This window comes from Tachypleus tridentatus, chromosome 6, assembly GCF_004210375.1.
Source record: "Tachypleus tridentatus isolate NWPU-2018 chromosome 6, ASM421037v1, whole genome shotgun sequence".
NCBI lineage: Eukaryota > Metazoa > Arthropoda > Merostomata > Xiphosura > Limulidae > Tachypleus > Tachypleus tridentatus.
In genome coordinates this window covers 154,917,786-154,929,540 of record NC_134830.1, presented here as the reverse complement: position 1 = coordinate 154,929,540, position 11,755 = coordinate 154,917,786, and the positions used below count along the sequence as shown (strand labels likewise).

At 31.1% G+C, this 11,755-nt stretch overlaps 2 long non-coding RNA genes across 4 annotated transcripts; one reads left to right on the top strand and one right to left on the bottom strand.

Moving 5' to 3' along the window:
* The first annotated feature begins 5,551 nt into the window (after positions 1–5,551).
* LOC143254180 (uncharacterized) lies at positions 5,552–8,008 on the top strand. 2 transcript variants are annotated; one of them, XR_013030069.1, is made up of 3 exons: positions 5,552–5,653; positions 6,864–7,031; positions 7,779–8,008. It is a non-coding gene; the product is annotated as an uncharacterized LOC143254180 (long non-coding RNA). The 2 variants fall into 2 exon arrangements; XR_013030068.1 differs by lacking the exon at positions 5,552–5,653 and adding an exon at positions 5,664–6,517.
* On the bottom strand, positions 7,613–10,942 carry LOC143254179 (uncharacterized). 2 transcript variants are annotated; one of them, XR_013030067.1, is made up of 3 exons: positions 10,707–10,942; positions 9,621–10,020; positions 7,613–8,679 (listed from the first exon to the last, which is right to left on the bottom strand). It is a non-coding gene; the product is annotated as an uncharacterized LOC143254179 (long non-coding RNA). The 2 variants fall into 2 exon arrangements; XR_013030066.1 differs by having other exon boundaries at positions 7,613–7,946; positions 10,707–10,889.
* Positions 10,943–11,755: the final 813 nt, after the last annotated feature.

The window sequence follows — 11,755 nt, the reverse complement described above, 5'->3', positions numbered from 1 at the left end:
TGGAACGTTTTCCTCATAACTCCGTCATCTTTTTGATTGATTTGAAATCTAATTCTAGTTTCGGAATCAAGAGCTTAAACCCTTTAAATGTTCTATTTCATCTGCATAAGGTCTCATAGGTTAATTTACTCTTATACCATGAAGAATTTTAATTTGAGGTCAGGTAAGTAGACGTCGTGATGAGCAATCAAATGGAATCGGCAGTCAGCATGTTCCACACATGGTATTAACTTTAACCCGGCCTAAAAGAATTTCAAGTGTCGTAGCTATGAAGATTCTCCCTTGCATAAATACATCCTGTTCATACATATTTGTATAGTTTACTTTATATACATTAACATATTTGTATAGTTGTAGTATTTAAAGAAACATACTTGGATGGTTTATATCAATTACAGAAACACCCTTTCATAGCTTATACTATTTAGAAAAACATACTTGTATAGTTTATATTATTTAGAGAAACAACCTTATATAGTTTACTCTATTTACAGAAACACCCTTGTGTATTGTTTATACTATTTACAAAACATACTTTTATAGTTTATATTATTCACCGAAACATACCTGTGTAGTTTATACTATGCTGAAGCTTATGGACTGGTGATTTGTTTCACTTTTTATCTCAATATCTTTATGAATCAAGACTGGATATATTCTAAAGAAACTACCCTAAATAAACATGATTCTGTATCAAACCTTGTTACTGGTAGAGAAGAAACACACAGACAAACAAATTCACGAAAGATTTCTTTAAATATAATTTACACTTCATTTTCTGTTCTAGAAAAATCAAACTTGTTACAATTCAAATTGTTTTTTTAAATTTACAATTCAGTTTATAGTAATTTCAATTAGAATTTGTTCTCGTACTACATAATTTTCTGGTTCTTAATTGAATGAAGGTAAAATTTCAGGACATCATTTTTACCGACGAGAATCCGGATCCTAAGAAAGTCTAGAATTATAAAATCTTATCAAGTTTTATATAAATTGAATTAAATCACATAAAGTGTCATGATGGTGTAAGTAAGTTATTATTTAATTAATTTTAATTATTATTAAGGGATTTTGGTATTTCATCTTTTAAGAAAACGATAAACTATTTCATTCATGTATTTTATTTATTTTGTTGGGGCTTGGCATGGCCTAGCGCGTTAAGGCGTGCGCTTCATAATCTGAACGCTATTCTATTTATGAATCTCCTCTTATTTCTTCAAATTGTGTTTTCTATTTCACAATTCAGTCTACAGTAATTTCAATAAGAATATTTTTTCGCATCACATAATTTTCTGGTTCTTAATTGAATGTGTGTGTGTGTGTGTGTGTGTTTTTCTTATAACAAACCCACATCCTATTATCGCTTCAGCCCACCGAAGGAAATCGAACCCCTGATTTAAGCGTTGGAAATACGGAGACATATCGCTGTACTAACGTAGGACGAATAATAAAACTATATAGATTTGTTGTATTTTATCCCCGTATACTGATTGAATCTTTTTGTACAATATTTAACACATTGTTATAAATATGGTTTCTAAAATGCTGTTAAACATAATTAGTAAGTAGTCATTTCAAGCTACACTGGTTGATTGAAAACGCATCAAAGAAGTTAGGTTGATCAGTGTTACAAGTTGTTTTTTTCTCAAGTATTCAAAATTATAAAAATATAATATCCCATTTTCTGAAGAATAGATTTGAATCAATTGCGTTAAACAAAACAGAGAACTACACCAAGCAATGCATGACTTCAACTGATGTTTGTTCAGCTCCTAACCCAACAATCGTTGTACAGCTGTGAGGAAAGGTCTTATTATATCAAAATCATACGTTTTTCATGTATTTTAAGATATGGATCCGTTAAGTTTTCTCTTTGCTTCTTCACAACTGCATACGGAATTATCTCTAAATCCACTTTATTATAATTTATTGTAAATATATACATGGGTTCGAATTCCGGTCGCACCAAACATGCTCGCCCTTTCAGTCGTACGTTAATGTGTGATATTAAATTACTATTAGTTTGTAAAAGAGTAGCCTAAGAGTTGGCATTGGGTGGTGATGACCAGCTACCTTCCTTCTTGTTTTATACCGCTAAAATAGAGACGGCTAGCGCAGATAGCCTTCGTGTAGTTTTGCGCGAAAATTAAAAACATACAAACAACTGTAAATATATATATATTTTATCGGCACAGTATAATTATTTAATATTAACCAACTTATTCTTTTTTATTGGTTAAAGAATGAATTAAGACAAATTGCCATTATAATGTTGTAGTTATTCCAAATATCCATATGTACAAACTATAGCTAAAATATATCATCAGACCTGTGTAGAACTTTGTCTTACACTACTAAATTAGGGATGGCTAGCACTGATATCCCTCGAGTAGCTTTGTGAGAAATTCAAAAAACAAACAAACAAAAAACAAGCAGTGTAAGACTAGAGGGAAGGCAGCTAGTCATCACCACCCCACCGCCAACTCTTAGACCACTCTTTTACCAACGAATAGTGGAATGATCGTCACATTATAACACTTCAATGGTTGAAAGGGCGAACATGTTTCATGGGATGGGGATTCGAACCTGAAAATCATGAGAAAGGACTGCGTTATAAACAGCAAATCAAACCTCTTACTAATTGTATAATTTATTTTAACTTAAGAAAAGAAGCCGAAACAAAAAAATAAATTAATGGCATTTTGATTAATTTGTTTTTAAGTTAAAATTAGTTATTTATTTATTATATATCATAAAACCAATTCCCTTAAGGAATATACTCCTATTTATTTGGAGCTTATTGTAAAGTGGAAGTTACAATATTTCATTTTTACCGTTTTATTAAACCTGAGAATTAGTTATACTAGACAAATACAAGAGTTCTCTTTCTTCCCCTAACGAGTTATCGGTGATTTTAGGTAATAACAGATGTTAGATTATATATGGTGGATAAATTGCAAATCGCCCACTGTGTAGCTTTGCACTAAGAAAACACGTGAACTGAGACCTTTATGTTTCTCATTGCATACTTAACATTTTGTTTAGTGTGTATAAATTTTAAGTTCTTATACACTACGCATACCCACAATAAGTATCAACTTCCGGTTTCTACTGGTGTGAAACCGCAGACAAACCGCTTTAACACGTGGGGATAAATGTCGGTCAGTTAATATGTTTCTGTCCAAAAATTATGAACTGCTTCATCACTTTACCTCCTTTTAAGTTTGTATTACTGAATTGGTTTGTTTCTTGTTTTTAATTTCACAAATAGCTACACGAGGGCTATCTGCGCTACCCATCCCTAATTTATCAATTTATGAATGCTAGTCACCACTACCAACCGCCAACTCTTAGGCTACTTTTAAACAAACGAATAGTGGGATTGACAGTACATTATAACGCCACCACGGTTGAAAGGGCGAGAATAAATTGGCGTGACTGGGATTCGAACCCGTGACTTTCAGATCACGTGTCGAGCATCTTAACCAGCTGGCCTTGCCATGCAATTAACATTAGTGTGTGTGTGTTTTTCTTATAGCAAAGCCACATCGAGCTCTCTGCTGAGTTCACCGAGGGGAATTGAAACGCTGATTTCAGCGTTGTAAATCCATAGACTTACCGCTGTACCAGCTGTGGGACATCAACATTAGTAAAAACAGGTTCAAGTTTGTTTCTTCAGATTGATTGTCGAGCAGCGTGGCTGGAAGGTTAAATTATTTACACTTCTGACGAGAAAAGTGGAACTTTGCAATATTTTCATATTTAAAGTTTCAAATACTCAATAATACTCACCTCAGTTAGCTATCACGAATTATCCTCTGCCATTACCATTTCCTCTGCCATTACTATTTCCTCCGCCTAAATGTAGACCGTCGTTCCCGTTTGGGAATCTACCCAATCCTCTTCCGTTTCCCAATCCACTGTCGTAACGTCTACCGCTTCTTAAGCCAAACTTGGGATGATGTTTCAAGCCTAAGTCTCTGATGGCGTCTCTTCTCAACCCTTTTTTGTTGCCTTTTCCATTTCCATTATGTCTTCCAAAACCTGGATCGACGTCAAAGCCAGATAGGTCAATAACTCCCCTTCCTCTCCCTCTGTTTCTAGGACCACCGTGACCATCGTAGATGTTCCGATGTTTTTGTTATTTCCATTTTTAGCGAAACTTCCTACAGTGAAGACCGTAGTCATCAAAAGCAGAACGAAAATCTGTAATAGAAATAAATATCAAAATCATGTCTTTTATAAAACTATGACCATTAAAAACAAACAACCTACTCGTTTGGACCTTGAGGAAATTCTGTAGACAAAAGTTATTTTACAAAAAAAACAGACACACAAACTATTACAATATAAATTAGCCTATCGTATAACATTTTTCCCGTAAAGCTTTGAGATTTTATTGTGAAATTTTCTTACATAGAACAAATTAATATAAAATAAATGGCAATAGTCAAAATCATTTAGCCTAATTTGTATTAATAATTGTAATTGAAATTACAAATGTTGATTAACTTAATGAATCTAATCAACATTAGTGTTATCTTACTGGTGTTGTGACAGATACCACTCGAGTAGCCTGGTTGAAAATTCAACATAATTCCTCCTGTTTGTTGTTTTATATGATAAGAACATTTATCACAGTGCTGTTTTACTGGGAATTCTTTTATAATAAAATTGAATAACTTTCAAAGAATATTGTTATCAAATTTATATTTCACTAACAATATCCCAAAATGAGATCAGGTCTCGTATCATGAGAATTTAATTTTTGTCAAATTATCTCACATTATTCTACGTAGAGGACTGCCACTTCTAATATTGAAATTATACCGTGCAACAAATACAGCTATTTGTTTCTGATGAGTTGTGTTGACGTTTGGGAAATAATTAACTTATAGAATAAACTGTGGAACACTTACCACTGTCTTCATGTTCGTTGTGCTGCGATAAGGTAAAAGACGTTGATATCATCTGACTTACTAGCTGATTATGTAAAAAGTTTACGTATTTATATAGGGAAGTGTTATGACATTATCACACTGAAGGCTCTACAACGAAATTACAAAACAGCTAATACACAAAATGCTCCTTATTAGTTTTAATTAATAACAAGAGACGTACCTAATATTTGGATTTTTCTCAGATGCATTTGCAAACGAAGATAGATCAAAGCTATAAAATGTTAGAGAAAATTTAGTAATTTTCTATTTCATACTGACGTACACTGAATGTTTGACATCATTCCAACTAATCAAGATGGTGCTTCAACTTTTAATAAATTTATTATTATATTACTAAGAAGTTTCAGTTCGCACTGAAAATTTATCATTTTATGAAAAGGAAGCGTTGATTATATTATGTGGAAATATTTGTTGATTGTAAAGTAAGAAACAATTGGTTACTGTTATTGAATTATGATTCAAGAATATTTTTCAAACTTCACTAAAACTCTCAAGGTTCAGTAAACATCAGTTAGTTACTGGTTTAGAAGTTTTATTCTCTGAAACAACGTCTTGAAAATCTTTTATTTTTCTTTTAATCCTTTAGTAAAACATTTCCAAATTGACTAAACTATTCACCGAGAATTTCAATATTGAGTTCATCAAAACTTATGTAAGAAGATTGGAGAGAAAAGAAACACTGAACATACAAAGTAATTGTTGCTTTGTATCAAAAGACTGAAAATCCATAGATAAGTTACATTTCTTTCTCGCAGTTTCCTTTTAATTACATTTAAAGTTCTCCATTTACAAAACTTTGTTACGTATTACCGCTAGCACAGAAATAATCATTGTCGTATCATGTAAATAACAGTTTTCTACCAGAACTTTACAATAATGCTATCTGTATCCTGTATTCTGCATGGAGACCTTTGACAAACATAATCATATACTAACTTCACGAAAACGATAAAACTTCAGTAAGATTATTTGCCAAATGTACTTTTTTGTTTAGAAAACTCTCTATATAAACGTTCAGAAACACCGTATCCCTGTGTGTTTATTAATTAATAGTCAAATTTATTTCTATATAAATATAAATTCATATCTATATGTATGCAAGATATTTTATAACAGTCTTGCGTAAAACTTTTGGTTTGTCTCTCAACGTATTTCATTCTTGACGAGTTGACCGATCTTGACCCAACCTGGAATGCTATTCAAAAGAATCTTGTATAAATGAGACTGACACATTGCCTAAAGGCCCTTCCGAGGTTAATAGGATCCAATTCCTGTTTGAATTCATGAGAAAAACAATTTCAAATACATTTAAAACATTCTTTATTGATGTAACTCGAGACACGAAGTTTTCATCATATCGTTTGCATTTAAGGGCATCGAAGAGCTGAGTAGAAGACTTAGTGTGATAACTGATATTTAATTAAACAACATGTCTTAGGTTTCGATTTCGTTTAAAACAACATGTTGGTACTTTGTAGAACCCTTACTTTTAATTTAGTGAAGTGTGAAGGCTCAGTCAAATTTAAGAGGCTTACTTAGGCCTAACACGGAATGTTGTAAGACACTGTCATACTGTTCATTTCAAAACATTAACGGCACAATTTATTAGACTTGCCTGTTGATTTAGTAACAATATCTGCATATATTCTAATAAAATTACTGCAATGTCCGAAATAAATAAATCTGTGATACTTGGCGTCAAAACATAAATCATATTCAGAATTCTTACACTTCGTTGTAAAAGTTGAGTTCGAAATTTTTGTGACATATATTCTTATGATAATACAAAAACAACTTCCTATCAAAAGGAAAACATACGAAGTATAGCACATTAGGCCTTTTCTCAGAAAAACCACCCATCTCACTCCCTAATCCCCAGTTATTTTTTATATAATGTTCCAGAATGCTGAACGTTTCGATACCAGTGGAAGACATATCCTGAGTATACCCTTCTGGCGTGGAATCAAATCCTCGATTTTAGCGTGGTTAGTTCGTAGACGTACCGCTGTACCAGCCGGGAACAACGTGAAGTGAGAACTATCGACTTCGTGAAACAACCTTTTTGTTGTGGCAAGTTTTAATTTTTGTGTCTTTCGTCAGTAAATATGAAGAACTGCTCGCTCTTCCTATGATTTTCATACAACCTAGTTAATAAGGTTAATTGTTAAGATTTTTGTTTTTAATAACCCAAATTATTACAATCGTCTTGTCTTAAAAACATGAACCTTCTTATAGTCTTGTCTCAGGATCCAGGTTCGCCTAATTTTATTTTTTTGTACATACGAAGAATCACGAAAAACTTTGTTTTAGGAACTTGAACGATTACATAAAACATATAATAAAGTGATTTTGTTTCCCCGGGATGGGACATAATACATGTTTACCCAATAGATAACTTCCTTATATTCACACATCGTTGTTTACCAACTTATTATTGTTCAACTGTAAACTAAAACTATAACTAGTTTAGTTGTATGAATAGTTATCACACAACTTAAAAGTGTTTTGTTTCCCGTATTTTTTCTATACTAAAACAACTCCTCTGTTTTATGAACATGGTCATTATAAAATTTAATTATTTTGTTTCAGAAAGTTTATTCTAAAGAAGTATTTAATCCACATATTTTTAAATGAATTACATTATGACAAGATTACAAAAAACAAGTTTATTCGTTTCTTAGTAATTCACGAAAATAAAATTTCTTGTGTACATATTCTCATCACCCGTGTATGTTTCCGAGTGTTTGTACTTGTATTATATTAATTTAACACAAATATGGATGGGAAGAAAACTATAAAATATGATGAACTTCGCAGAATGAACGCCAACTGCCTGTTGTGGAAACACAAGTATAGAGGACGACGTTTCAAAAGTCTTACGCCTTTCGTCTTCAAGTCGACATGAAGAAATATTTTTGATTCACGGTCAAATGTTTCATCCTGAGATTTACTAACTGTAGTGACGAAGGTGAAATTTGGTTGTAACTGTAAAGTCAATATCGATGTAACATTTCTTGAAGAATGTTTATAAAAGCTTTTGATAAATATTTAGAATAAGTTATTCTATAATATAAAAACATTTATTTATAAATGATGCTGCTATCTGTTGGTACAAAAATATTTAAGATGTGTTTCACACAGGTACTTAAAAGTGTATATCATTTTCTCCCACATATTTGTTAGTTTCTATAAAAGATGTCAAAAATATTACATTTCTGGTAAACACTATTCATCATAAACTTAGCATTATCTTTACATTTATCACACTTTATTCAGTTTATAAGTTGAAACAAACAACACTGTGAAATCAATAAACGAGTCTAAATATTATAAAAATACAAGTGAGGTTTTTCTTTAATAAACCCATTGATTAATTTTGTTATTAAAATAATCTTGTCAAAATATACTTATAATAAACAAGCCTAACTGAGCATTTGATTCTGTATCGAAACGTGTTCCTGAAACACACAGACAAACAGATAAACAAAAGTTTTCTTTTAACTATAACTTACACTTTATTTCTTACTTTATTCATTTCATTGTTCTTTATTTTCTGTTACGTAAAAATCAAACTGAATTTCAATGCAAAGTTTATTTATATCAAAAATCAGTTTATAGTAATTTCAATATATTTGTCTTTCATTATATAACCTACGGGGTGTTGATTTAGCAAAGAAAAGATTTCACAACATCATTTCTTTCGGCGATAATCCAGATTCTAAGAAGTTGTAAAAAGAAAAACATATATCCAGTTCAATACAACTTGAATTAACGGGACAAAACTGTCGATGTTGTTCTAAGTTATTTTATTATAACATATAAATATATAAATGTATACCAGTGGGATTTTGTGGTACAAATAATATATCACAGACGTTATTTATGAATCTTATCCTACTTCCTATTACAGCTAATTGTAAAGTACATGTTAAAATGTTCCATTCTTACCCTCTAATAAAACTGAAGATTACTTATGATGTAAAACAATAACAGTCCTTTCTCTTCTCCCAACGACTTATCAATAACTTTAGTGACTTCAATCGGTAATACCTGATGTAGGTTCTATGCGATAAACAAATTTCACATACACCACTGTGTAGTTTATATTAAATAAACAACGTGACTGGTGCTCTAATATTTCTCATTTCATACCAATACGTTCTTCTAATGTGTATAAAATTTAAGCTCTTAAACATTACACATTACTTATAAAACTTATTATTTATATTAACACTGAGAAATTGAAAACTCTTTAAATATTCAACAATTTTAAAACAGTAAAGTTCACAATCCAGCTTCTTACAAAAGTTAACAAAGCAGTGACGATATGGTGTGATTGTTATTAAAAGACCAGAGAATGCATTCTTTTATCATGTAAGATAATGTTCACATTAATAAAAGAGACGTAAACAAAGTCACGAATTATGAAAATTTTGGACTACTCTTTTGCTAATGAGAGAACAAGTATGTTTCATACTATAAGGATTTCAATAAACAATCCTCAGATACACGAGCCGAGAGGTATGGCCTAGTGGTTAAATTGATTAACATTATTATTAGAAAAGTGAAACTTTGAAATACTTCCGCATTTAAATGTTGATATTATTACTTATTTATACTAACATGAACATAGAAATTAAGTGAGTTGTTACCAATTACCCTCCGCCAATACGATTTTATGCGTCCAAATGTAGACTGTCATTCATTCTTAGCTCAATATACAATATTTCACTTCTTCCTCCGGAACGTGTTTGTCTTGCTTTTCGTGTTCCTCTTCTTAACCCATCTCTTGAGTTAGGGTCACGGTCAAAACCAAGCCTACGTCTGGGTCTCTTCTAAACATATTCTTCTTGTATTTTCCATTTTCGTTACGTTTTCCGAAATCTGGTTTCTTTACAAAACCACTTTTATTCCTACATCTGTTAAGAGCTCTGCTATTTTCCCCTATATATTCGTATCCACCATTACCATTGTGGATGTTTCGGGTTATTTTGTTATTTCCGTTTTCAGCGTAACTTCCTACAGTGGAGACCGTAATCACCAAAAGTAGAATGAAATTCTGTAAAAAAATAAATATTTTTTTTATGAAACTATGACCATTAAAAAACAAACTACTTGCTTCTTCTGTGAGGAAATTCTGTAGAACCATAGTTTTTCACAGAGAGAAACAGTTACACAAACTAGTACGATGTAAATTAGCTTATCCTATAACTTTTCTCCATAAAGTTTTAATATTTTATTGTGAAATGTTCAAACATAGAACAGACTATGTATAAAATAAATGGCATTATTCATGTTTAGTCCAAATCGTTTAGCCTAATTTGTATTAATAACGGTAATAGAAATGACTTATTAATTTAGTGAATGTAGTCAACATAAAGATTATTTTACTGGTGTTGTGACAGATTCCGCGCGAAGAGCTTGATCGTAAATTCAACATAATTTTCTTGTTTATTGTTTTATATGATGAGATTGTTTGTCACAGTATTATTTTACTGGGAATTCTGTTATACTGAAATAGAATATCTTTCTAAGAATTATGTTATCAATTTATATTTCACTAACAATCTAATGAGATCAGGTCTCTAATGAACAGAAATTAATTTTGGTCTATTTATCTCATATTATTTTGCCACTTCTCACACTGGAATAATACCATGCACCAAATACAACTATTTGTCTCCGGTGAGCTGTGCTAGAGTTTAACCGATAAGTAACTTACAGAATAAACTGTAAAACACTTACCACTAGCCTCATCTTCATTCCAGTGCAATAAACAAAAAGACCTTGATATCGGCTCTAAGTAAGTTCGTTATGTTAATAGTGTTCTTCAAATTTACGAACTTTTATAGCGTATTGTAAATACGCAATCATAGTGAAGGCCACAGCTCTGAGTTACGAAACTGTTATAACCCAGATTACTATTTCCTGATTTCAAATTATACAAAGGTCATACTTTATAATTGGCTTCTTCTCCAGATGTATTGACAAGCGAATTTAAATCACAAACTTTATAGAAATGTTTTCAGTTTTCTTTCTGACACTGATGTACTTTCAAAGTACGGTATCATGTTGAATAAGCCTTATGGGGTTTATATTACTTTTTCCAAAAGTAAAATACAGAGTTATTTGTTTCCCTTCGTTTCAATCTGAATTATTAAAAACTTTAATTTGTTTCTTTTAATGTTATACATTATTATTATTTATTTGTTTGTCACACTCCAAACGAGTTTAGGTTAGGTACAATTACGTTATGTTATGTGAAACTTTTTAAATAAGTTTATTTAACGTTAGTTAGGTGAAAATTTAACATTTTACTTAAATTATACGTTATACGGAGCGTCCAATAATTATTTCTTAATGATTTAGTGTTCTATTTTCATAATACAGACAACTGAACGTATGGGGACCTCAACAGACCGATGTAGCTTTGCAATAACAAAAACACACAAACACAACTGAATATAAATAAACTTTCCAAACGCTAATTATTTATTGTCAGATACTTATTTAATAACAATTGTTTCACAGTTGGTATAGTATGTGTGATTAGCAAATCATGTTCTCATTAAATATGTTTCATTAGTGTTTCAATAAAAAGCTGTAAACAGATCTAAAATCGATGTGAATATTTACTTTACTTTACCAGCTTGTTTCCGAGTAATTGGTACGTGCTTCGTATGGAATGTTCTATTCTTTTTTAAGGATAGTTACACTATCTTTATTAATTATAATACCTGTAATATAGGTTATATCGAATGAATCGATATATTTCTTATTAAATTTGGATCCTT